Raw genomic sequence first — 24314 nt, 5'->3', positions numbered from 1 at the left:
TCTTGCGTTTTCTAGCTCATTTTTACAGAGAATTAACAACAACAAAAGCACAAATGTGCTTTAAATGGAGCATTGCACAGGTCCAGCACTGAAAGTCAGTTAGCTTTGTGGGTGTGATCCTTTGTACTGCAGATGCTGTCCCTATCCTCCCAGTGTGACAGTGGGGTTCTCTGCCCAGCACAGCCCTGGAGCAGCCAATTGGCTAGCTTTGCCATCATGCTTTCTTGCTGTCTTCCTCCTCTTGCTTTGCTCTCTTTTACAATTTTTCTTAACCAGCTTTTGCCCTACAGGATGCTCAGTGGTTACATTTCCTCTAAGGTTTTACTTTGCACACTTAGAGGGCTTTAAGTCTGTGGTTTTGCAGTTCATTTTCTGATAAGTAGCTCTATATAACACTTTTCAGGTAACAGAAGCATGCCCATAATTTTAAAATAATTTAAAGAAAAGTCAAAGTCTGGGGTATCGTTTTGATGATAAATCCCATGCTGCAGGGACTTCAGGGTCACACGCAGCAGGAGAGCTCCTGGCATTGTGTGCACATACTGCTCCCTCAGAGAAAGCAGTGGGCTGGGGCAAGATACTCAGTTTCATCTTTTTCTTAAATAATTGAGATGTTAGAAAAGCAAAATAGCAAATGTCAACATTGCTGGGAAAAGGGCTAAGTATCTGCACTAGTGCAGAAGTTAAGCACTTCTGGAAGTTCTTGAAATTAGGGCTGCCATGTAGATGATCTGCCATCCTCAGAAGAGTCCCAGCTGAGCTCTGCCTTTATCCCTGGAGACAACCTCAAGCCCTTTGTCTCTATCGTTATTCTTTTCTCTGGAGTGTTCAGACAGCAACAGGCTCACACTGAAATGAGTGATTCTCTACTGTGGTCTAGTGCCTTAATGAAACTAAATGAATGAGTAAGGGATAGTGTGTGGTATGAGTCACCCCGGGACTACATGTTCCTTCCACGCCAACCTTAGGGAGGAGGGGGTGGGCAGCATCTGCAGGGAAACTGGGGAGAAGGTTAGGGCTGCCAGCTTGGGGCTGTAGCGCTGCCAAAAGGACAGGGAGGAAGTTCTGCAGGCTGGCAGTTCCCAGGCTGTATTTGGACAGGTACACAGATGATTATATCTGAGTAATACCAAGGAGCACTGAAGTTGTTAACAAGACGAGATTTGCAAATTCCTTGTCAGCAAATGCCTTTAGGAAGTGTACAGCAGGAAATAAAGGAGTCCCTGTCTTGTAATCTGCAGCCATTTCTGTGGTGCCTGAAGACCTTTCTTTTACCCCGTGCAGCTGAGAGACGTTTTCTGAGTGCAGATGCTGCTTTTGGACTAATGCACTTGTGCCCTTCTGTAATGGCAGGAAAACAGACCTCACTGTGCAACGTTGTAGGAACATATTTAATGTATGGGTTTTACCTATAGCTGTGAAATTCAGGGAGCTGCTATGGCTACAAGTGTAAGTAAATATATAAATAAAATATATAAATACTTGGCATATGTTTTATATATGCATTATTCCATGATAAGACAGAAGGAAATGATCAGTAATGGGGAGAAAGCTTTTTTCCTACTAGCTGATTTGAATGTTGTGCCATATATACAGATGCTCCCTTCTCTCCCTCCACATAAATTTTTCCTGAACATAGATTGTTCGCTAGTGACGCCTCTCATTTATTGTAAGCGATGTAAATCTGTACAGTTTACCAAAAAGCAATTGAAAAGCAGCAGTTGAACAGAAGGAGCAGTCAACTGAAGAAACTTTAGATTACTCTCTGGAAAAGAGTAGGTGTTTCTGATTCAAATACGTTCTGATGTATGTATTTGGAGTAACTCCTGTGAGAATCTCATCTGGTCAGTCACATCCCTGTGGAAGATGATGATGCTGGATTTGGCTGCTTAGCTTTTTTTTTTTAAGTATCTTAAATGAATTTGTTTTATCAGCGAGCAGTAACAGAAATTGTACTGTAATCCTCTACATTGAGTGAACAAGGTTTCACTTCCCTTTAGCTCAAGCTGTTGGCTAAAAAGGAAGATAGATACCGTTTCAGTTTTTAAAATGTCTTTTCAACTCTGTACTAAACTATCTGATAGAGAGTCATAACTTACCATAAAAACTTCTGATTGAGCTTCAGTTCTTCACAACAGACTGATCTTGGAGGGTCCCTGTACAAGCTGCATGGGTTTTCTTTATACCCGGAATTAACAACAATTTGGGGAGGTAACTAGCAATAGACAGAAAAGCTCTGGGACCGGCAATCACTTCGCTCAAACTTTCTCTACTTTTCCCACTTCTCTGTGCCTGATTTTGCCTTTTCTCTCACCTTGATGTTGTGAGGCTGTTAAGTGGCTGGACAGTTTTCTTAATTTTGGTGCTGACTAAATGCATCCTCTCCTTTTAAGAGGTAAATGAGAGTTCAGCATGGGCAAAAGTGAGAGTGTTCCAGCCCCCTTTGCTTTTCAGTAATCACCTCTCCAAATGCCCTGGCCAGTAGTATGTCTGCTCCAGAAAGCTGCTGTTCTTTTGTGAACTGAAATAAACACATCAGAAAAACCAGTCTTTGCAAAATAGCAGCAGGGTTTGCCACCAGTTGGTGCAATGGCAAAAATAAGGCACAACTTCATGCCCATTGCTTCTCAATTCAAGTTGCAGTTTTGACTTCCATACTTTTTCCTCATGCCTTTAACTCCCAGACAGAGCAGCCATGACTCTTGTGAGTGCCGCCCATACATCCCTGCTTGTCACCCAGCCCTGTCCTCAGCTCCTGGGCAGCCAGGCCAGTGTGCAGCTCCGCTCTGGTGGATTCCAAGCAAGCCACACTCAGGTGCAAAGGCTGATATGTCAGAGCAGACTTGCCAGGCGAACACCCCACAGCACCTGAATTCTGACAGACTTGCTTTCCAGATGAAGAGATTAATGTGATGTCATGAAAGTCCTGAGGTAGCTTAGAAAAATAATGAACACAGCAAATGTATCAATGAAAAAGAGATTTCGTCAGCATAGCAGCAGCAATTTCTTCTAATTCATCTGCTCTGAGAAGGGGAAGTATCTGAAAGTTCTGAAGATGTAGCAATGCTATGCTTATTAGATTAATTCAGCATCCCTCTTGCAAATCTCTTTTCTTCCTCATCCTCTGAATAACCTGAATTAGAACAGCTGGATGTGGAACAAGCCCATCTTACAGATGCTGCAATTCAGATTATATTTTATTAAGCTGAAATGGCAGACATAGCAGACTCTCCTAGGGAGTTCAGAAGTTTCCACCCTTCTAGTAATTGCATACTGTACAGGAAATGGATGTTAAAAAAAAACAGAAAGTCTTTCAGGGTATCTTCTAATAGGGTCATCGCCTTGAAATAAGTTCGCATCTTAAAAATCCTCTGAAACAAGAGAATCAAGGAAGCCTTCTGGCAGTTCTTGGTATTTGTCAGTAAATAAGAGCGGGGGAAGGTGGCTAGTTCTGATCTCCAGTGCTGTCTCTCTGAGCCTCCTTCCCCTATGAATGCTTAGGCAGCGCACGCCTGTAGTTAAAGCTACACTCTCTAGGCCTCCGACTGCTCAAAGTCCTTCACAGATGTCTTGCTTTCTTCTCTTATCATAACTGTTTTCCCCCCATAGATCCATCTTTTGAAAAGTGCAATATTCACTATTCCTGCAAAATAGGATTGAAAGTATTTCATATTGTTAATCCTTCATACAAACAGACAAGAACATTATAAATGTGCTGCTTTCATCTCACTAGAGTGATGTAAGATAAAAACTCAGCACTCGCCTGAAACCAGAGATTCGGGTTGCTCTTGATCACACCAAATCTTTCTCGCTCTGGGAGTACAGCTGTGCTCGACGCCTCAGCCCAGCCACCTGGACCCAGACTGGAACTTAAAGGGAGAGCAGCCTTTTTCCTCCCTCTCCATCTCCAGCAATTATTTAAAATTTAAAAAAAAAAAAAACCTCTCAATAGTAAGCAAATATTGTTGGCTCTTGAGATGTTTGAGATTGTTGAGATGCAGGTCATGACAATTGCTATAAAAGGGATGTTTTATACGACGTTTATGCTTTGGGAGGTAATTTCCCAAAAACCTTAAAGTAATGAAAGTGTTTCATCCACACTAATGCTAGAATGATCAGTTTCCTCTCTTGAGTGGGAAAAGAGAATTATCTGGTAAGCAGAATGGCTTGGTTTGTTCTACAGTGTCCGTGAATCATTAATGGGTGTGAGGCTGCAGATCAGAAGGCCTGGTACCACGTTCTCTTTCCTTCTAACTTCCTATAATCTACCTCAAATTTGCTATTAGAGTCACATGCATTAAAGAAGATATCATGTAACTTCCAAAAGGAAGGAAATAATTGCTTGCAACTCCCTGATGAGGTATCTTAAACACAGGTTTAATTTAACCTGTACAAATACATAGAAAAGAGTCTCTTCAAGATCTGATATACAGGTTTTAGCCACTGGATTAAACTGAAATGGCTTCATGCTTCTGTGAGAAATGGAGCTCTTCATGTAGCAGGGATAACAAGATTTTATTTGTCAAGTACTTTACAATCTGTCAGTGAAAAAAGGTTGTTGTGGATGGCAATGCATTTTATTTGGCCTATTTTACGGAATAACCACAGGATTTTAGATATTCCATTAAAACATCCATATTTGGGTTTAAATTATTACAAATATAAAAATATTAGGGTGAGGTGGAAAGCTGTAATTTGTGACTTAATTGTACTTCCTTGTGAGGCTCCATTAGAACAGTAAATTAGTTACAGTGCAGGTCAACATGCTGTATGAAATGTTTTTTGTAGTTATCCCTTTTTAGTATGCCAGTGAATCTGGTCCATGAGAGTCTTATGAAAACTATTCAACATGTAATACATAAACTAAGCAGCACAGAGTACTGATGGGATTACATTATACAAAGTGCAGCTAGTTAAATCCTGCAGGATGGGTGTCTGCTAGGATGCTTAGGACCACTTAATTCATGCAGGACTTAAGGTGTCTTAAGTGTATAATTAGTAATGTTGATTTCAGATTAACGTTCTAGAATGTCCTTAGGTTGACATGAATTTCTGATTCAACAATGTCACTAAAACATGCATCAGTAATTATGTGAATAATTCTCAGCGCTTCATCTATTTCTTTCCTTCTGAAAATGTATATGTAGTTACCAGTAGTATCACTGACTTAACGTGGAGAAGAATTTGATCCTGTATAGGTGGTATTACAAGTAGTCAGCAATCTGTATTCATTAACATAAATTTTTTGTCAAAAATGACATTTGGAGGTCAGTTGCATGATGAAACATGTCAAATGGGAAATACGACAGATAAAAATCTTGCATACGCATACCTGTCTAAGCTAGATAAATGGGTAATACAGAAATAAACAGATTCAGTGCTGATAAATGCAAATTCATGCACATTGGAGGTGAAAAAGCATTTGAAAGGCAGTAGGTTGACTTGATTTATGTTGTTGAATTTGAAGAGATGGTAAAAGGCTGTAAAATAATATATATATATAAGGTGATACCAAAAAAAATTGCAATTTTGGGCTACAAGAAGGTAACTATTGTGCATTTCTATCTTCACATTGGAAGCAAGATATGTAAGGAAATCTTCTGTATGGCATACACATGTGCATTATATTTTCCTCTTTACTTTTAGTAAACTCAATTTTAACATATAGGTAAATATCGTAAGTGTTGCCTAGAATTTTAGTGTTTCCCTGTTCATTCTTTCCTTGCTGCTATTTTAGGTGTAAATATTCAATAACTGTTAAAGGAGCATTACATTTGTGTCATGCCTTTAGTGAAGGCTCCCTGTCAATGACCATAAACTGCCTCATTTAAGTAGTTGGAGCTTTTATGCTCCTTTGACATGCAGCCAATAACCAAACACCACAGGACTTCACCCTGGCCCTTCTCTCCTCTTTGAGTGCTGCAAAAGACTAATATGATATTAAGTTGAAATTAACCCATAGCATACTAGCGGGACAGACTGCGCAGTCACATATCTGACAGAAATTCATCAAGGGAGACAGATTTTTTGCATCTGCTCAATGAATCACACTTGATAGAGAAACAGGGTTCTGGAGGAATGTATTCTGTTCGGTTGTTGCTCTGCTATCTTCAGTGTACTTAAAAGCACGTAAGAAGTAAAACCACAAAGCATTGTTTGCGGGCTGGGACCTCCTGGTTCTAGTGTCATCCAGATGTTTGTTGGCCCTGTCTATTTAGACTGAGCATGTGAGTTTGGAATGTGTGGAGGAGCGGAAATGGTTCACATCAGTGAAAATGCTGCCTGTAGTGTTCTGCTCACTATCTCTTCCATCGCAGGCTGCTCACCCTTTTTGAGAGGCTGATGTGAGAGTATGGGTTGTTCTGAGAAATGGATCTGGAAGAGGCCCAAGCTGTGTGAGGAGGAGTCCTTTTCTGCCTCCTAAGCCAGCGGAAGATCACAGGCTCTGTAGACCATGACCCTGAGATCACGACCCTTCAGTATTCCCCCGTCCCTCACATTCATGCAGGATGCTCTTGCTGACAGACGATTTACAAGACTGAGGGTGTTGCAAGCAGAGGAAGAGCAGTGACCAAGTTCAGTGTCCCACAGGAAGTCCTCAGCCTTGCATGGTGCTCTCTGGAGGGAGAGCGTGAGCATTTCCTCTGCTCGGCCGCAACATACTGAGGTGTGACAAGCAGGTTCTGATGGTGCCAGGCTGAGGTGAATGTCACCAGGTTTCAGAGTGTCTTCACCTAGCAAATTTTCTGCATCTTTCTGGGAGAAGAGCAGTTATGCTGTACACACTTCTCCTAGAGGTGTCGGTACAGCACTAAATCCAGCCTTTTGGAACACTTTCAGCCCTACAGACATCCCTTCCACTGTAGAAACTTCAGGAGTGGAGGAGAAGGGTCTTTTCTAACAGACAGGCTGTACAGCAAAGTAGTTCATTGTAAATTAAATTCAGAAAGATTGTGAGCAGTGATTGAAGGTAAGCCATCCGTTACTGCATGATTCCTGGGAAAAGCAAATATTCAGATGAACAAGGAGATTTGAGAGTACTGAGGAGGTGACTCAGGCTAGTTTTGCAGAGAGAGTTGTGCTACCAACATATTGTACAGAAAGACTAAGCTCAGAAAAGTGATTGAGAAAGGAAAGAACTGAACTTAGAAACTACTAAGGTCTTAAGAGTCTTGGTCTAGAACCTGGAGCTCCTGGCCAAACACAATGACAAGGATGTGGGGAAGAACAACATTGGCACAAGAATCTAAGACTTAACTTTGTCTTCTCCATGGTGCTCGGGTTGTGTCGTGCTCAATGGCATTTTTTCATGCCTGAAAAGTTCCGGTCTTTCTCATCGATTTTGTGATTTCATTTGTGAAAGATGTTCCATAGCTTTGATCATTCCTGCTACCCTTGTTTGTGCCTGCTCTAGTTTATGCCTTTTCTGAGATGGGGCTAAGCAACATGGTATATTCAATATATGGGTGAACTATGGCTTTATATAATGATGTGATGTTTTCCATTATGGTCCTTGCTGTTTTCCTAAGCATTCATAATATTCTACTTACTATTTTGGCTGTTTCTGGAACCTAAGTTGGAATTTTCACAGAGGTGTTTTGTCCCTTCATATATTAGATACAGGAAAACTGAAATGTAGTTAGAAATATAAGGTGAGGTTCAATGAAGGTCCTGAGAAACTGGATAAGAAAGTCACATTGGTTAGAGTGGTTTTATTTTTAATTGGGAAAATAGTGTATATCTTCACAAAAGCCTGACCAAATAATCTCATGTGAAACAATGATTGGTTTTCATTTTGTGCGCTTAAAAAAAAAAATGAAAAGTGTTTTGAATGTTTATAATTTTTTTTGCATAAGTAATTAAGAGAAATCCTAAGAAATTCATGAGTATTTCTTGTTACTGCTGAGTTTGAGGTTTTTCCCTTTTCTTCCTTTTCTCTTCACCCAGGAGCAATCCATATCTCATTGAAATCAGTTCAGTGTTTTCTTACCTTTTGGTTGAGGTTAAACAATCTGAATGTCGCTACAAACTCTGCCGCACCTAAATGCCAGGTGCTCCCAAAGGGCTGCCATGCAGCAACAGCTGTCCTCACATGGGAGGAGGAGGAAGGAGGTGGCTGCTGGCTCCCTGGAAGTGTGCTGCACGAAGGGCTGTGCCAAGCCGAGCTCCTGGCTGCAGGTCTGCCTTGGGAGCTGCACGGGGGCTTCACCTCAGCATCATCTGGGGATGGGGATCCAGCCACAGGTTATCCAGTGCATAAGTGAGTAACTGCTGAGTTAGTGCTGTTAACATGTGGCTTCAGTATTGCCCATTTGTGGAGGCTTACTTTCCAAAGCCAGTTCCACTGCTTGAAATTCATTATGCTCTTTGAGTGTATCTTTTTTCTTTTATTTGTACAATGATGCTGCATCCTCTGAGCAAAACAAAGATAATTACTGTATATCATTTGTACTTGGATTTTTCTCTTTACATTTTTTATTTCCAGACACTCTGTATCCTGATTGAACTGGTGCTCTGTTTATAGTCACAGCTCTTCCTCTTTTAATGGTGTTTGAGAGAAAATGACTGGTCAACTCTTCTTTATTTTGCCACCCCTTGGATACAGCATTAGATAAATGTGGTTGAGGTAATTTAATACCCTCTGCAAAATGCCCCCTATCTAGTATGGAAGAGGGCAAGTTACTCGGGAATGACAGACCTCAGTGGCAGTCTGTTGTCATGCAAGTGCTGCATCTCACTAAGAAGTTAATCATCTGATGGAACTGATCAGCAGACATAAAATACATGAACTAGCCTATAAACTATGGCCTGACAAAAGCAGCATTGCAGCATCTTTTGGAAGAGCAGAATTTCCTTCTTCTCCCTGGTAGTTCTAATTTATAGAACCCTAAAGAAAGATCAGTAAAACCACTAGAGAAATAAGGGATCAATCTACTAAACATTTCCAGAATTATTTTTAACATTATTTCCACAAACCACTGGGAGAATTCAAACACATGGATGAAACTACCATCAGCAGCAGTGCCTGTCCTGGGCACTGCATGTGTTGGATGGCTGTTTGGCTGTGCCTCTCTCCACCCCAGCTGATCCAAAACAATGTTTCAAAGGGCTTTGGCAAAAGAATCCATTTTCAGATAATTATACAAAGCGTTTAAAACAATACTGCTGCATTTTTTTTTACAAGTGCCATCCCTTCCCCCTCCAGAAAGCATTACTCTGACATCTGCTACGGCTGCTACTCTGCCTGTTATTATTTGTCTTAGAGCTTCTGTCCATTCTTTTGCTTCTACAGCTGCTGCTGATGTTTCCTCTTGGTGTTTCCTGCCTGCCTGGCCTAAATTCCATCTGATACCCTCTTGCCCCTCTGGCTTTCTGCCCAGCTGGTTAAGAGCTGGCATTCAGTTGACTTGCATTGCTCCTTCTGTGGTAGGAACATAAACTAATATTTGAGCTTAATTTGCTTTTTTGAGGAGCTCTTCAAGATTGTTTCATGAAGGCAATACATCATTTCTTTGTGCTGACCCCTCCTTGATCTTTGATCTGTGAAGTCTCTTAGTCTTGTACCTGCATGAGAATTGTCTATGACTGTCAAGACAGCAAAGAAACTTGCAGCAACTTTCCTGCTTCAAAAACTGTGACGAGTTAGGTTTGTTGGGGGAACTGCTAGAGCAGACAGTTTTGTCCTTTCTCTTCAACGGTATCACAGTCAAGATGACTGCACAATCTTGCTCTGACGGCATCGCTGTCATCTCTTCGTTTTATATCCACTTGCAAGTAGAGTGAGAAAAAAACAGAAGAAAGAATGCAGGCTATGCCTTCTTACTCTTCCACCTTGGTCTATCTGAAAAACAGGAGAGGGAAGTGATCCCCATTGACTCCCTGCCTTACAGGCCTCTGGGAGATGCTTACTAGATGCTGGGATGATGTCTTCATGAAAAGAATTTTAGGATTTTAACAGCTGTCTGGACCTTTTCATCAACAAAGATAATCCTTGTTGTAAAGGTGAAGAGGCTAGTAGCTGAAAATGCAGTGTTCTTCCCCTTTGCTGCCCTAAATTTGTTGAATTTAAGACATTTCAAAATATAGTGCTGAGTTTTATCATAATATGGATGACACAGCCAAATCTTTGGGTTTTTAGGACCGACAAGTGAACAGAGTGTTGAAAGATGAGAGACATTCATCAGCATTCAGACCTTATGGCAAAAACATAACTCCATTCTGATGATCAATAAGAGGCTTTGCCAGCTTTATCAGATCACCTACGAGAACATTCCTGCCTTCTGTACTAGTACTGATCACTCTGAAGGTGGGGAGCCAACTGACTTAGATTATTTGGGAAATGCAACCTTTTTTTTTCTTTTTTTTTTCCCTGTCCTGAGGATGCCACCTGTATTCCATTCATGGAGAATATGGACTTCTGATATATAACTTTTCAATGGTGAAATAGCTCCTATCCCATTTATTTATTTTCATTTGGAACCAAAATAAATCCTGGAGGAAGAACTTAACTACACTTCAGATAGCACAGTGTTGGCTTGTGCACAGGAAGCAATGGCATTCTAAAATGGAAAGAAGCTCTTCATCTATGATTTGATGCTCCCCACTTGTTTATCATCTAAATGCTGAGTATCTCTTTTCACTGGCTGGTTATGTTATCTTGCAAGATAGATGAAGCCTTGCAGTCTACTACACTGTTTAATATAGATGAAAGTATTTCCTCAACAGTATGCTCCACAAATTTGTGGCCAAGGACATGTCTCCCAAACTAAAAACTGAAGACTCGAAAACTATATGGAAATAGCAGTGAATGAAGTGGAAATGAGCTGTTATCTCATTTCTTCCACCTGAACTGCCAAAACTAGTTAGCTGTGTTGGAGGAGCTGAATGCAAGACGAGACAGAGATTTGAAATGCGCAAATACCAGGTTCGATAAAGCAACTATTTCCAGGTGGAGGGATCAGTCTGCTCAGAGGCACAAGGTTTCTTTCATGCACCTGACCTTGAATGATTATTTCTCAATGTTTTGCTTTTATTCTGCCCACACCACAGTTAAACAGTGCTAAAAATATTCTCAGGATTAAGAAACTAATGAATGTGAAAAATAAGTTTGAACTTAAGGAGCAAAAATTTTTTGTAGCTTCTGAAACATAATCTTTATGTAATGTTGTGCCACTATGTTGTACTGGTGATGAGGAAAAATAATCGTTTGCCAAAAAAAGTCATTAAGAGGACCAGGGCTGCTGAGCAATATTATGTCACACAGCACGCGTTCCTTAGATTTCTATCCGTGTATAAGAAAAAATATTGCAAAGAAAATCTCATAGCTTTTAGGACTGATGAATAAAAACCTGAAAACATAGTGTTTGATAGCAGTGCACTGCAATCCTACAGAAATACTTCTGGTGAATTTCCACCAAAGCATTTCTTGGTGATTTTCCTGCTCCTCCATTTAAAGTGCTCTTGAGTAGCATCATGGGCATCAGAGGTAGATGCTACATAGGAAACTACATTGCCTATTCCAAAAAGTATGAGCAAGTATGTGGGGTTAATTTGAGCTTTTGGTTCGTTCTTAGATGGTATCTTGGGAGAAGGTTTGACAATCTTAACTTGGCACCTGTATATATGTTTATTTTTATTGGAACATAGAATTACAGTGGATTTTAAGTGATTCCGTTTGGTTTGTAAAATGATATTTTGTTTACATTAGCTCATCTGGTTTATTTTCAAAATGTTGTTACAGTGAGTTCTTAAATATTTTAATTAGCAGCACATTAAAAAATACTGTTTTCAAGGAATTAAGTCATTTAGAACTAGTTAATGCCCTTCTGTATCACTTAAGCTCAATCTAGGCTGCTAATCCCGTTGAATAACAAAAATAATGAATTTACCTCCCTCATTGTACATGGGGAAAGATGCTTGCCAGTTGAGTGGATATGAATGTCAGTCAAAGAAGGAAAATCTAATGTTTTTATAAATGTCTAAAATGTAAATTAAAGTGTCAAATATGTAGATCAGTGGAATATCAGAAATTCCTCTGATACATGTTTGTTTTAGATGATATTTCTGGTAATGTCCAGTAACACAGAGTGTCCCAGGCACAGTACTCAAACAAGAAAAAAATACAAAACAAACAAAAAAAAAAAACCCACTTTTTTATATTTATAAAAATATTCAGGTTTATTAATATTATTGTGTGGAATTTAACAAGTATTTAAAAAAAAATTCCCAAAGTCTTCAGTTCTTTTCTCATTATTTTTATTTAATGCATTATGTCAGATTTTTGAGACCACAAGAGCACATCACCTTACAAAAATGTATAATTTACAGCACTGACTGCAGATATGGCCATTCCACAAGCTAATACTTTCAGAAAGCTGGGCACAATTTGTACGGAGTTGGGCTTCTGCCGTTTCCTCTTCTCCATGGCTCCCCATCCCAGTGGAGGTTTTCAGTCTACATCCACATCTGTTCTGTGCTGTACCCGTGCCTGTATGATCACCTGGCTCACTCCCTTTTTGATGCCATGGATGCTAGATTCTCTGTTTTGGGTAAGTCCTTCACTAGACAGCAATGTAACTTTGATAATGATTGAAATCCCTCTGCTATTCTTAGCGAAGTGAACCTGCGGTGTCAGAACAGGAGTTTTAACAGAAGTATGTGAAAGGAGGAGTGATTTTCATGAACAAATGAAAGTATCTTCCATTTCCCTAATTGCTCTCTGGCCTCTTCCCAGCCATCCCACTGTGTGCAGAGTGGCACAGTCCTATGCATCTGGAGTTGAGATTTAGCTTCCGCTGGGCTACAGACTGCTCTCTGGCAGAGCCACTTTTTTTCTCCCAGCAGCACTGAGAGCCGGGGTGACCACTACTCAGCATCACATGCCTAAAGCCTGTTGGTCCATTTCAGTGCTCCACTCTGCAGTTTTCTGATGGCTTGTTCCAGGCTTCAGCTCCTTGCTGCTGCTTCCTCTACAGTCCCAGAGGAAATGTGACTTTCCCACCCAGAGCCTCCCAGATCAGGAAGCACAGGCTCAAAGCTCCCAACTTCAAATAACTCCACTGTTCCCTGTTGCAATTCAAAACTGCCCTTCTTGTTTATAAGGCCTCTCCCCAGGATTCCTTGGGCTAACTCAGCCTCACTAAATAACCTCCCCTCTTTGCCCTGCTCTGCTCAGCTAACCTGGCCTTCTCTCTGACCCTGTTGCTTCTGCCACCTGGAGCAGCCTTCCTGTGTCTTGCTGCCTTTCTGACTCACCACCTACTTTCCAAATGCCATGTGAAAGCCTATAGTTTCAACCTTGCCTTGTAACAATCTGGAGCAGCTTAAGGAAAGCAACCTCTGGCTGTTACCCAAAGAGGGTTCAATAATTATTTCTCTAACCTTCCTAAAGTAAAAAGGTTGGCCATCAAAAACAAACCGAAGGAGGACCCCACACACATTATTGGCTGTCTCTGTTCTAAGAGGCAAGAATAAAATAAGACCTTAACAAATTACCTTTGCTATGTGGCAAATAGAATGGTACAAAAATTACAAAGTCTAGCCATGCCAATAAAATAGTGATTTGCACATTGGTTTATTCTTTTTTTCCCTCTACCTTTAAATTCCAGTTTCACAATGAGGGAGTTGAGGATGGGGGTGTGCTGGGGGTGGGGAAGATAGATATTTCTTTGGGGGGAAAAAAAAAGGGAAATATCCATGGGTGATAGGAGGGATGGAAGGACTGATGTGATGTGCGCTCTTTAGACCTGCCCCACAGCAGCAAAGCTCTCCCCTGGGGCGTCGATGCGGGATGTGGTTCACTTTGCCACTTAGTTCTTACCTGAAGGGTTTTCCCTGTGGTCCTCTCTGGCTGCAGCTGTAGCAGGGCCAGGGGAGCGCTGGGCAGACTTCCAGGCTTCAGCTCAGTTAGGCCTGGTTTTACTGAAGTGCATGCAGCAGGCAAACAGCATTTGAGAACCGGTTCCTAAGAAGCCTGTGCTAATGCCCTAAGGGCAGGAGGGAGAATGAGAGAACTGCTTTTCTGAAGCATACCCTGCAAAACACAAAGTCCCCCCCAGTGCTCCTGTCCAGCATCATTTTTACTGACTACTTACTGTTTTCCTTTCTTTCTTGAGGGCCTGTTTTCCCTATAACTTCATATATTTTTGCAACTGCTGCTTGTTGGTTTTCTTGGGAATGCTCTTCCTAAACCAGCCCCAAGTACCTTCTTTGTGTGTGCCTGGGGAAGGCAACTCCCTGCTTCTAATTAGCAATGCAATCTGGCCGCAGAAGCCTCTTTCTAACTGGAAGCACCTCTGACGCTTATTGTTTGTGTTTGGTGCCTACTGTCCCCAGTCAAGCTCAAGAGATTGCTGTCATCAGAGCTAGATGTACAGATCTTGTCCTCATTAGGAAAAAGATGGTTCGGATGTCTCACTGAAGTGTGCCAAATGACTTGAGCTTAACATACATCAGTTGCTGTTTTATTAAAGGGGTTTGTTAACTTTGAATAGCTGAAGGAGATTAAAGCAGCTGCTGTCTTTGGTGAGATTGCCACCCTAGTTAGAATTGGGAATCATCGTGATGTGGCTCAGCCAGAAAGTGCGTGACGGTGACTGCAGGCAACATACATCAGCTTGTTTTCTGTCATGAGGCCAGTAACAATTTACCTTCTACACATGCACACCAAGGTAAGCTTACTTCATCCAATAAACATTACATAAAGAGAGCAAATGGGAAAAGTAGTTTTGAGCAAGTTCCCTATTTCTCTAAACCTGATTCTAAACTGCAGTTCACCCTGTAGAGCACAGAAGGGGTAGGACATTCCTTCCTGAATGCTGCCATAGCCCCCCCCATGGCCAGCTGGCAGGGCCACTCACTGAACGCCCAGCTGCGTTGCTCCCCAGGGCCAGGTCCTGTGGCAGTGCACCCCTCGCTGTGGGCAGGTCAGCAACATGGCCTGAGAGCAAAGTGCAAAGTGTGACTTCACTGCTGGTGTTTCCTGATTGATAGTTATTTTATTTTATATTATTTCATTACCGAACTTTTCAAGTAAGCAGGTATGTCATCTCATTTCAAATGGAAACTTTAACTTGTTGAACTTTGTAAGTGATGAGGGAAAACTGGGCAGCTGCAAAGGAGAGAAGTGCCACCAGGTAGATCTGAGTGCTAAAATAAGGTGTGCCTTTTGCCTATAGTAATCAAATTCTTTTTATGCTGTGGGGTAGCCAGGTTTATCCAGATAGTTTATTTCGATAACTGCCTTTTAAAATATGGCACTTCTGTTATCTTTTATTACTGCAAGTTTCGCTACCACTGATGTGAGCAGCTGTTCCTCTACCATTGTATCCTTTATGTTATTGGCCATAATCCATGCTAACTTAACATCCTGATTAGCCTTAACGAGGATTCAAGTCCTTAACATCTCTTTAATGTTTTCCTCAGATACTTCTATTAATTATTCTCTGAATTAGAATCAGCTCATATATACTGCCATTAATCATCTGCGTCTCTGTGCATAAGTGCTAGTTTGGTTGCAATTACTGCACTGCAAGCCTGAGGCTAGAGAGAAGTTATTACTTAAATAATATATGGAATGAAGGAGACCATTTGCCTTGCTGTGTTATGGATCCTGGAGCAGTCGCATGTGTAAAACCACCAAAGCCGCATACAAATGGCACCTGTATGAGCTCCAAGGAGAATGCTCCTCTCTCAGCCCGTGCTAGAAACCCCAGCGTGAGAGTCATTAGTGAAGCAGCAGAGCTGCAGAAAACATCCCTCCTGAATCTCCAACGGGACTCTGCAACAGCTGAAGCAGCTAAGAAGTATCACTCATCACTGCTCCAAAATTGAAGGGAGTAGGGAGGTTAAGAGGCTCTTTGAAACTTTTGAAATCGTTGTTTTCATGCTTTAAGGGTTATATTTAACCTTCATTAAATGTTCAAGTAAGTGAATATTCTGCTGTATTTAGTGGGGTTCAGGTTGCGGTACAGACCACCGCTCATTACTGCTTTAATCTTTGCACTTGTGGAAAACATTTAGGAAGTTTAGACACTATTTAATCTCTTTCTTTTAAGTCTGTTATCTTAAAACCAGTAATAAAAAAAGCAAACTTAAAAAGAAATTTCTATTTACATCTGATATAAAGCAAAACCTGCGTTAATATTAGCATTTCAGAATACCTTGAAAATCATAACTTTCTATTGTGACAGATAGATTGGACAGAACATCTGTGGGAGGAGAAAGTTCCTAGGGCATTGCTGGCTTCCCAGCACAGCTGGCATGCAGCAGCACTACCTGCAGTGTGGGCCGACAGACAGCCAGCACTACGGGGTGCCCAGGTCTCAGCACTGCTCTTGAGAGGGAACCTGCAGTGAGATTGCTCACAGCGGGATCCCTCAAGGAGTTTGTCCTAGAATGGAAGCTGAGCCCTACTGTCCCAGCCGGGATTTCTAATGGTGCTTGGCAAAGTTTGATTCCTGGAGGTCTCCAGTGTTTTCCTTCTGTTCATCTCTAACCTGCTGGAGTAGGACTTGACAGTGTGAGCTTTCTATGTGAGAGACATAGAACAAGTATGGGTATTCCTTCTAACTGGCTAGACCAGCTTCTGAATAGCTTGCCTGGTGTTTTCATGCTGCAAGAGATTGAGAGCTGCAGAGCTATATATTTTGCAAGCAAATCAAGCCACGATTCTTGCCCTGAGGCGCTGCACTCCAAGTCCCCAGTCCTGTAAGCAGGCTGCCGCTGAGTGCCCCGGGCCCTAAAAGAGCTCTGCGCCAGTACTTTGAGCACACTCTCCTGTATGAGTCTGGGAGCACAGAGCCCCGGACCAGATGTCTCAAGGTATTTGGTGCTAAGTGCAACAGTCTGAGAAAGCTACATGCCACTCTTGACCAGGGTTTTCTGAAAATGAGCCCTGTGCTCTTGAATCAAAAATAATGCAATACTCTGCGACATTTCCTTTCAGCCGGTTAGAGATGTGATCTGCCCTCTGCACACACAATGGCTGCAGTGGCTTCAGCAGGAGCCAGCACACTCTGGCAAAGATACCGTGCTGGAAACAGCATTCTGCTCATTCTTCTGAGGATTCACGTTGATGATATGTTCCAAGGTGAAGACAGCCTGTACTAAGAGAGAGGGAAATATTGGGTGAGGTTATTTTGGCCTGTGGTTTTTAGGAAGTCAGACTCCATGTTACATGATCGCCTTACAATCTATGAAAATCAAATAAAGTGCTGGGGCTTACTCTGCCATATAGATGTTGGACTGCAACAGTGCACATATAACCAGCTTGGATGCACAGATGCTGCTCCCTGATGCTCAAGCCTCCCATTTCACCATGCCTCTGACTCTCTAGTGTTCCCATGCTCCCCACTAATGATATGCGTAGAGCCTGAAGAGCTTCTCTGGAGCAGCCTGGGAGTGCCAAGTTCAGCTTTGCTGTAAGCGCTGAGAGCTGCTGGCTGGGGGCCACCTGGTTCACTGCCTTGTGTGGGTGTGAGGTGGATGGTGGGGGGCAGCGAGGCACAAAGAAGAGCCCCTGCCAGCAAGCCCGTGTTTGTAACGCAGAGCTCTGCTGCAGCCAGAGGGAAGAGGGGATGGCCTTTGTCTTCAGACCCTTAGTCGCCCCTGCGATAACTCATCAGAACAAAAATCACACAAAACAAACCAAATCATTCCCCATATAAACTCAGTGGCCTGTCTTGCTTCATCTTCAGAACCCTTTGTACAAGCAACATGTTTGTGATTTCTTTAATTATGGGTAGTGTTACAAACTCTTGTTGGGTGATTCGTTTTGATTCGCTAATATTATTCACCAAAAATGCAAGTTCCCAATTACTGAATGAATCCCCTTATTCTAATGAATAAGGGGATAGATTTTCAAAAAAAATCTCTTGCAATATTGAAGCTTAAATTTCTTATTGGAAAATACGTTTTTTCTAAATCCAAAATTTTATAGAGTATCAAAAACTACAAAATTTAATCAATGCTTCGTTTTGGGTCAGGACTAAAAGAATTTATTTCATATACACAAAACCAGAAATTCATTTCCGTGAAAGCTTATTTTTTTTAATTATTATTATTACTATTTGATTTAGAGAATAATATTTCTTTTGTTCCAAACGTCAGTCTCTGGAGCTAGTGAGGTGATTAATCTTCATCCAGCTTCTGTTCAGATAATAAAAATATTTGCAATATATTCTATTTCCTGGTAATATGGTAGCTCCATTTTTAGCTGTGCTATTTCAGGATTCGTAAGAGTGGAAGCAATTAACTCTAATACAATTATTTGTTGGCAACTAGAGATAATTAATAATTGCACGGAGTAACAGGCAAAGTTCCTCAGGAATCAAGGATAGAACGAATGCACCTTTTTTTTCAATTACTGTCATTAATAGTTATGAATAGAATAGAGATTTGAAGAGGAGCTCCAAGGTAAAGTAAGCACGATTCAGACAAGAGCAGAGGCTGGCTGCAGTGGAGGTGTGCTGATTTACAGCACGTGGCCAGCTGTGGGGATTTCCAGCGGTCTGCACTGCAACACAAGGGACATAATCTGCTCTGGCATAGGTTTCAAGTGAAGGAATTGTATGTAGGAATAAGTTGTTACAGCCATGTATTGCACAGAGTCCTGGGCACTGCCCTGAGCCTTGCTAACATCCGTGCAAACCGTGAGCTGCTTACTGCCTGCTAACTGTTGTCTCATATAATGCCTATTTTTTCATAAATTGCCATGTTCGCAAAAGCCTCAGAATACCTCTGGTGTTGAAGCGCCAATTGTACACTACACGTGAATTTAAGGATCTTCTCTGTAACCATTATTTGTCTTTGAAATGTGCATACCATTTCAGGAGGCTTTTGAGTTCAATGCGATCTGTTTCCACTGAAGGCAAGCAATGCTGGCAATATGATTACAGTAATTGTATTATGAACATGGTATTGTCATGATCAAGTGGAGGGCTCCAAAATGTAACTGATAAAGCTGTAACTTTGACCTTCATCTTTAGCTTAAAAACTTGATGCTGGTCAAATATCACTCTTGTTAGTGCAAAACCAGGCCCAGTCGTTCAGTCCCTGCTCCCATGAGTCACTTCATGAACGATATTCACGTAAACAAGAGCCTCTGGGAGGGGAGAAACAGGATCCATCTTTTTATGTCAGTTTAGAGCGTAAAAGACTAAATCATTCACTGTCACCGTTCCCTCCATTCCCCAGAGTCGGAGTAGAAGACAATTTGATTCAAAATCCCTACTTAAATATGCTGGGGCAAATTCATGGTGATGTCTATTGTTGCAACTTCCTTGGCTTTGTTTGACGCACTGAGAAAACAATAGATGTAAGGCAGTTTACAGCGTGTGAAGATTTGTTCCCTTCATAAATATTTGTGGAATAGATGAGAAATACTGCGGTAATTTAAAGAATATTTTAATACAGTATTCCAAATCTCACAGAACGCAGACTCCTTTCACTTTGTTTTCTTATCCTCTGACTTCATTTGGATCCCAATTTGAACTTTTTAGCTAGACATGGAAAGAAATGTGTAAATTGTACCAGACCTGCCATTAGCTTTGGCTTGCAGAAGTGTCGTTGATATAGACTTCTGCATTTATTTGGGGTAGAAAGTGACTATTTAAATTGTGAGATCAATCGTCAAATTAGATGTGTGACTGCACACATCGTTCCAGTGTTTATTTTCCTTTCTGGCACACTTGTGGCTCTTTGAGTTTGAAGAATGTAACTTAATTGGAATGAGCCTCAGTGATAAAATGGTCATCGCATAAGATGTCTTTGTGTTGTTTTGAAATGTACTATTGCAAGGCATTTTAATAAACTTTGTTTTTATTTTCCTTGATTAATAACACATTTGCTTGTGAATTTTCTGGGATGTTTGATTCATAGTCTTTCCTTTCTTTCCCTTAGAAGTCCTTGGTGGCAGCAGCCTACAGGAGGCCTTGTGGGACTATCCCATGGCGATCTGACCCGGTTCTGGCTTTGTCCAAGTAATTTTAGTCGCACTAACACTTTTGACCCCTGGTGTCATTGATAAGCTCCAGAGCACCAAATGCTGGATCGAAAAAGTTTTGAGAGATCTACAGAAAACTAAATGCTTAAAGCCAAGTGATTGATATTTATTTATTTTAATTATAAATATAGAAAATACTCTGTCACTTTCCCTTTTCTGCATTCTCAGTTGAATAGAAGAATTGTTACATTTGTAGTGGATTCATTACATGTATTAAACATCATCCCGAGATAGAAAGCTAGCTCTGCTATTTCAATCTTCTCTGTTCAACAGTTGATTGATTTTTACCATTTCCTCAGCTGCACAAGTTAGAAGGAAAGGCACTGAGCATTGTTTAAGACATTAAGGAAGAGTAGCTGGCCACATGCATTAATATGGTTTCACTGCAAAATACTGCTATCTCCTCTTGATTGGCATTTTCCTTTCACAGAATTGTTTGGCTAAGGTAGTGCCTCATTTTTTTTAGTTGAAATTGGCTTTTATCTTTGAACTGTTTTTATGAAGCAGAAAACTGCCTCACTTTGAACTCATCTTCTGATGTCACCATAGCTAGGAGCTGGGAGCTGAGATAAATTGCCATGTGGAAATGCAGACTCTGAACTAGGTACCGATGTGTGCTAAAATACAAGAATGTCTCCTGTGTTCAAGAATATTTTTAACACACTATTATTAGTGCCAGACTCTTTGGTTTGAGCGCCTTTGATAAGTGAAATTAGCACGCTGTTTTTCCAGTCTATGTATGGTAAATTCTTTTCCCTTTTGTGGCAAAAAATATAAATATTAAAGGAAACTCCAAGTGTTGCTATTTGCAAGGTTACATTGTTTGTTATTAGAACCGTAGAATATGCTCAGTCATTCAGTCAAGACAGTGTGAGGGACTATGAAGGGACAGGAAACAGCTATATTTGCTGGCAGTGTGCCTGTTTTAAACATATTGCTCACAGTGCCATCCTGATGGCACTGTGGGGAAGGACAGTTCAGCTATGCGGTATGAAAACATGCCATCATATCTGTATTTCATAACATACCAGGAGTAAGTCAGTCATGAGTTTAAGTTAATTAGATGAGGTTCTTTGCAGGAAGCCAGTTCTGTGAACAGCTAAAAAAACTGAGGATGTTCAGTGGAATTAGGTCCCTAATCTTAATCCCCTCTTGGGAGAAGCAGCCAAATGAAGGAAGCACTTTGCGCAAGGCTTCCTCCAGGTCCCCCAGAGATGTCCCACAGAGAAGCCTGGTTTTAATGCTGCATTCCTTAGCACAAATAAAGCACAGCTTTACATCATTACTTGTGCAAGAATTTGAAACAAGATTGCTATTGTACCCTGTGATATAGGTATAGTGAGGCAGTAGTGACAAGTGTTTCCCTTTATACCTTTCTCTTGTTTTGGATAGAACTATGCCATATGTGAAGACAGAGTGGACTTTCGAGCTTAGGGAAGAAACGACTGCCCCCATGCTGCTGTGATTAGTGAAAAAGAGGCTGAATTCAGAAACATTTATTTCCTCTTATGAACCAGTCCTCTAACTATTGCTTGTATAAACAGTATGAACTCCATCAGACAGTTTCATTGATTGTGTTAATAGGGATTACTCTTCCCACAAGTATATAGAAAGCTTGGAGATGCTTTTAATCTCCCTGTTTGTCTTATCCAAAGAAAAATCTCCAATCAAAAAGCTCCCAGCTTCTCATTTTTTGAACCTAGGCCATAGCTCCTGGAACTAACTAAAACAGGAGGAAAAGAAATCCAATGCATTTGTAAATGATCTCAATTAAGAATAGCAGATTTGGCCAGCTGAGGATGCCTGAGCTGCGTATGGAAGCAATTCGCCTGGCTCCATCTGCTCTCACCCGACGCAGCCAAACGGGCTGTGAGAGCTGGTCCCTGAGGCCCCTGCAGGGCTGTGAGGTGGTTCCCAGGGACCCTCGATGCTTGGTGTCCATCCCACAGCGCATGGATGGCGTAGATGGCTGGTTCTCCTTGTCTCAGAAGTCCCAGGCAGTGAGCGGTGAGCTCTGTGCTGCAAGTGGCTTCCCTGGTTGTGTTGTGACACTGAGGCAAGAACATGGCAGGAGTCCCCAGTGCTGATCTCCCTACAAACCCAAGAGGAAGGTAGTTCCAAGGCCCTGAGCTTAGTCTGTAAGGTGGATGCAGAGGTGTGAGGGGAAGAGCAGGGGCAGCAGCTGGAGTGACCCGACCAGCAGCTAAGCCCCATTGCACCACCATGCATGTAGAGGAGGCACGAGGCACCCAGACTCTGCCTCCCCTGCAACAGTTCCAGTGTGGCAGTGGGCAGGCTGCACCTTCTGTGCATCCACATGCAGTGTTATGGAAAGGGTGAGCAGCGTTATGGAGGGTGTGTTGCTGTGTGCTAATTAGAAGTAGTCATTTAAACAGTAAGTGCTCAAGCACTATCAGTCATTTTAGCAATTGCTTCTAGCCAAAAGCAATTACATTTGATAAAGATTTTTGCTATTTGGAGGCAGGCCTGGATTTAAAACCACAAGATAAAGTGATTATATTCACATAGACTGTTGCTACTGGAAGAACCTATAAAGGGAGGGTCTGATGCAGTATTTTGGTCTTGGTTCATGCCTTACGTTGCTGCTTATCCTTGTGGCTCCAGAACTCTGCTGTGCTCACAGAGGTTTGCCACCCTTCCGTCTGCACCCTCCTTCCCCTACCACCTCCTTCTTCCCCAGCAGTGAATGCAGGGCACTCAAAAGAAAATGCTAAGAAAGTTTTGCTCAGATCAAAAAATAGTGTTCTCTTAAACATACAGAATTTATTTTCTTTAGAATCTTATTTTTTTCCCCTGGTTGAAATTCATTTCAAAACAGTGTGAGAGACATCAGAAATTTTTGTACTTTTTCTCCCAAAATAGAAAAAAAAAGTGAAGAAGATACTGTAAGAAATAAATGAAGCCGAACAGGCCCACTTTTCTTTTTAGAAAGGAAAGTCAAAAATAAATCAACTTGTCATCTGTTTATAGAAATTGACTATTTGGAAGGAGGAGGCAGGGACAGCCTAGTGGTAGGAGATGTGGTTTATGCATGGATGGTCTTTCTCCTACTTCCCTCAGCTCCCTTGACAACATTCTTCCAATGGGGAAGATTTCTTCTGGCCTGAAACACTCCTAAAATAAAATTTTGAGGGGAAAAAAAAATGCAAATATGGGAGTGAATAAAGGAGGAGAGGTTAGTGGGACTCACAGGCTGAATAATTAATGAGGAGGCATTAGAAGTTGAGGGAAAGATAAAATGACCCAGGGAAAGGAGGGACGCATGTGCGTAACACTCTGTGGTGCAGGGAAAGGTATTCACACAGAGGTGGGGTGCGAGCACAGGGTAAGAAAGGGGAGACAAAGTAGAGAGTCAGGCCTGAAAGGGCTGGTAGTGAAAGACCAGTCAGAAGAAGCTGATGGGAAAGAGGTTAAACTTTGGAGCTGATAAGGCTATGAAGAGCCTCAAAAGTCATAAAATGAAGAACAGTACAGAGGCTGGGCAGTAGAATGTTGTGCCTCTGCCTCCCTTTCTTTACTACTCTTGCAAATTAGAAAAAAATGTGTGAGCTCTCTATGTGAGCTGGATTTGTGTTTTGGTGTGTATTGACAGCAATCATTGCGAAGCTAGTGAAAAAAATAATAAATAGTCCCCAAAACAAACAAATCCAGTTTGCGCCCATGTGCCAGCTCAGAGAACGTTATAGCAAGAAGCCCATTTTCTCATTCCATCCAGTAAATTTTTTATATGTGATATTTACACAACATGCCCTGGGCAACACATCAGGCTGCCCATGCTGGGGTCTCTGTTCTTTGGATACCCAAGTTCCCCCCACATCCTTTTCTGGTATTTACTGCATCGTAAGTGTGGGCTTCAGGTTTCCCTCTGCCGGAGCACCATGCCATCTGGCTGCTGTGCCTTTCTAGTACTCTGCAGAGTTGTAACGCTGCCAGGAGGATTCTTGTGGGCTCCTCTCCCAAACCAAAGCTCTGACACTGGCAGCTAGGTGACCACGGGCTCTTTTGGGTGCTGGCTTGCAGGCCACGTTGTGAGCCTTCCAGCTGCTTCTGTGGAGCATCCTGCTGTTGTGCACCACTGTGGCTTCCAATGAAGATAAAATTTGAGCAAAGCCAATGTCGGAGAGGATTCAATGAGCGACATGGGAATGAGAAAAGTCTGAGGGCTGAAATGCAACCTCTGGGCAGGTGTGAGCAGGGGCTGCCCGTCAGTAATCCTGCCCTCAGATGGAGGGGACGGGAGCGCTGCGCTCAGCCATGGCTCTGTGCCGTGAAGACAGATGTGAAAAGAGGA

The sequence above is a fragment of the Numida meleagris genome, chromosome 4, assembly GCF_002078875.1.
Source record: "Numida meleagris isolate 19003 breed g44 Domestic line chromosome 4, NumMel1.0, whole genome shotgun sequence".
NCBI lineage: Eukaryota > Metazoa > Chordata > Aves > Galliformes > Numididae > Numida > Numida meleagris.
This window is presented reverse-complemented; position numbering follows the sequence as displayed.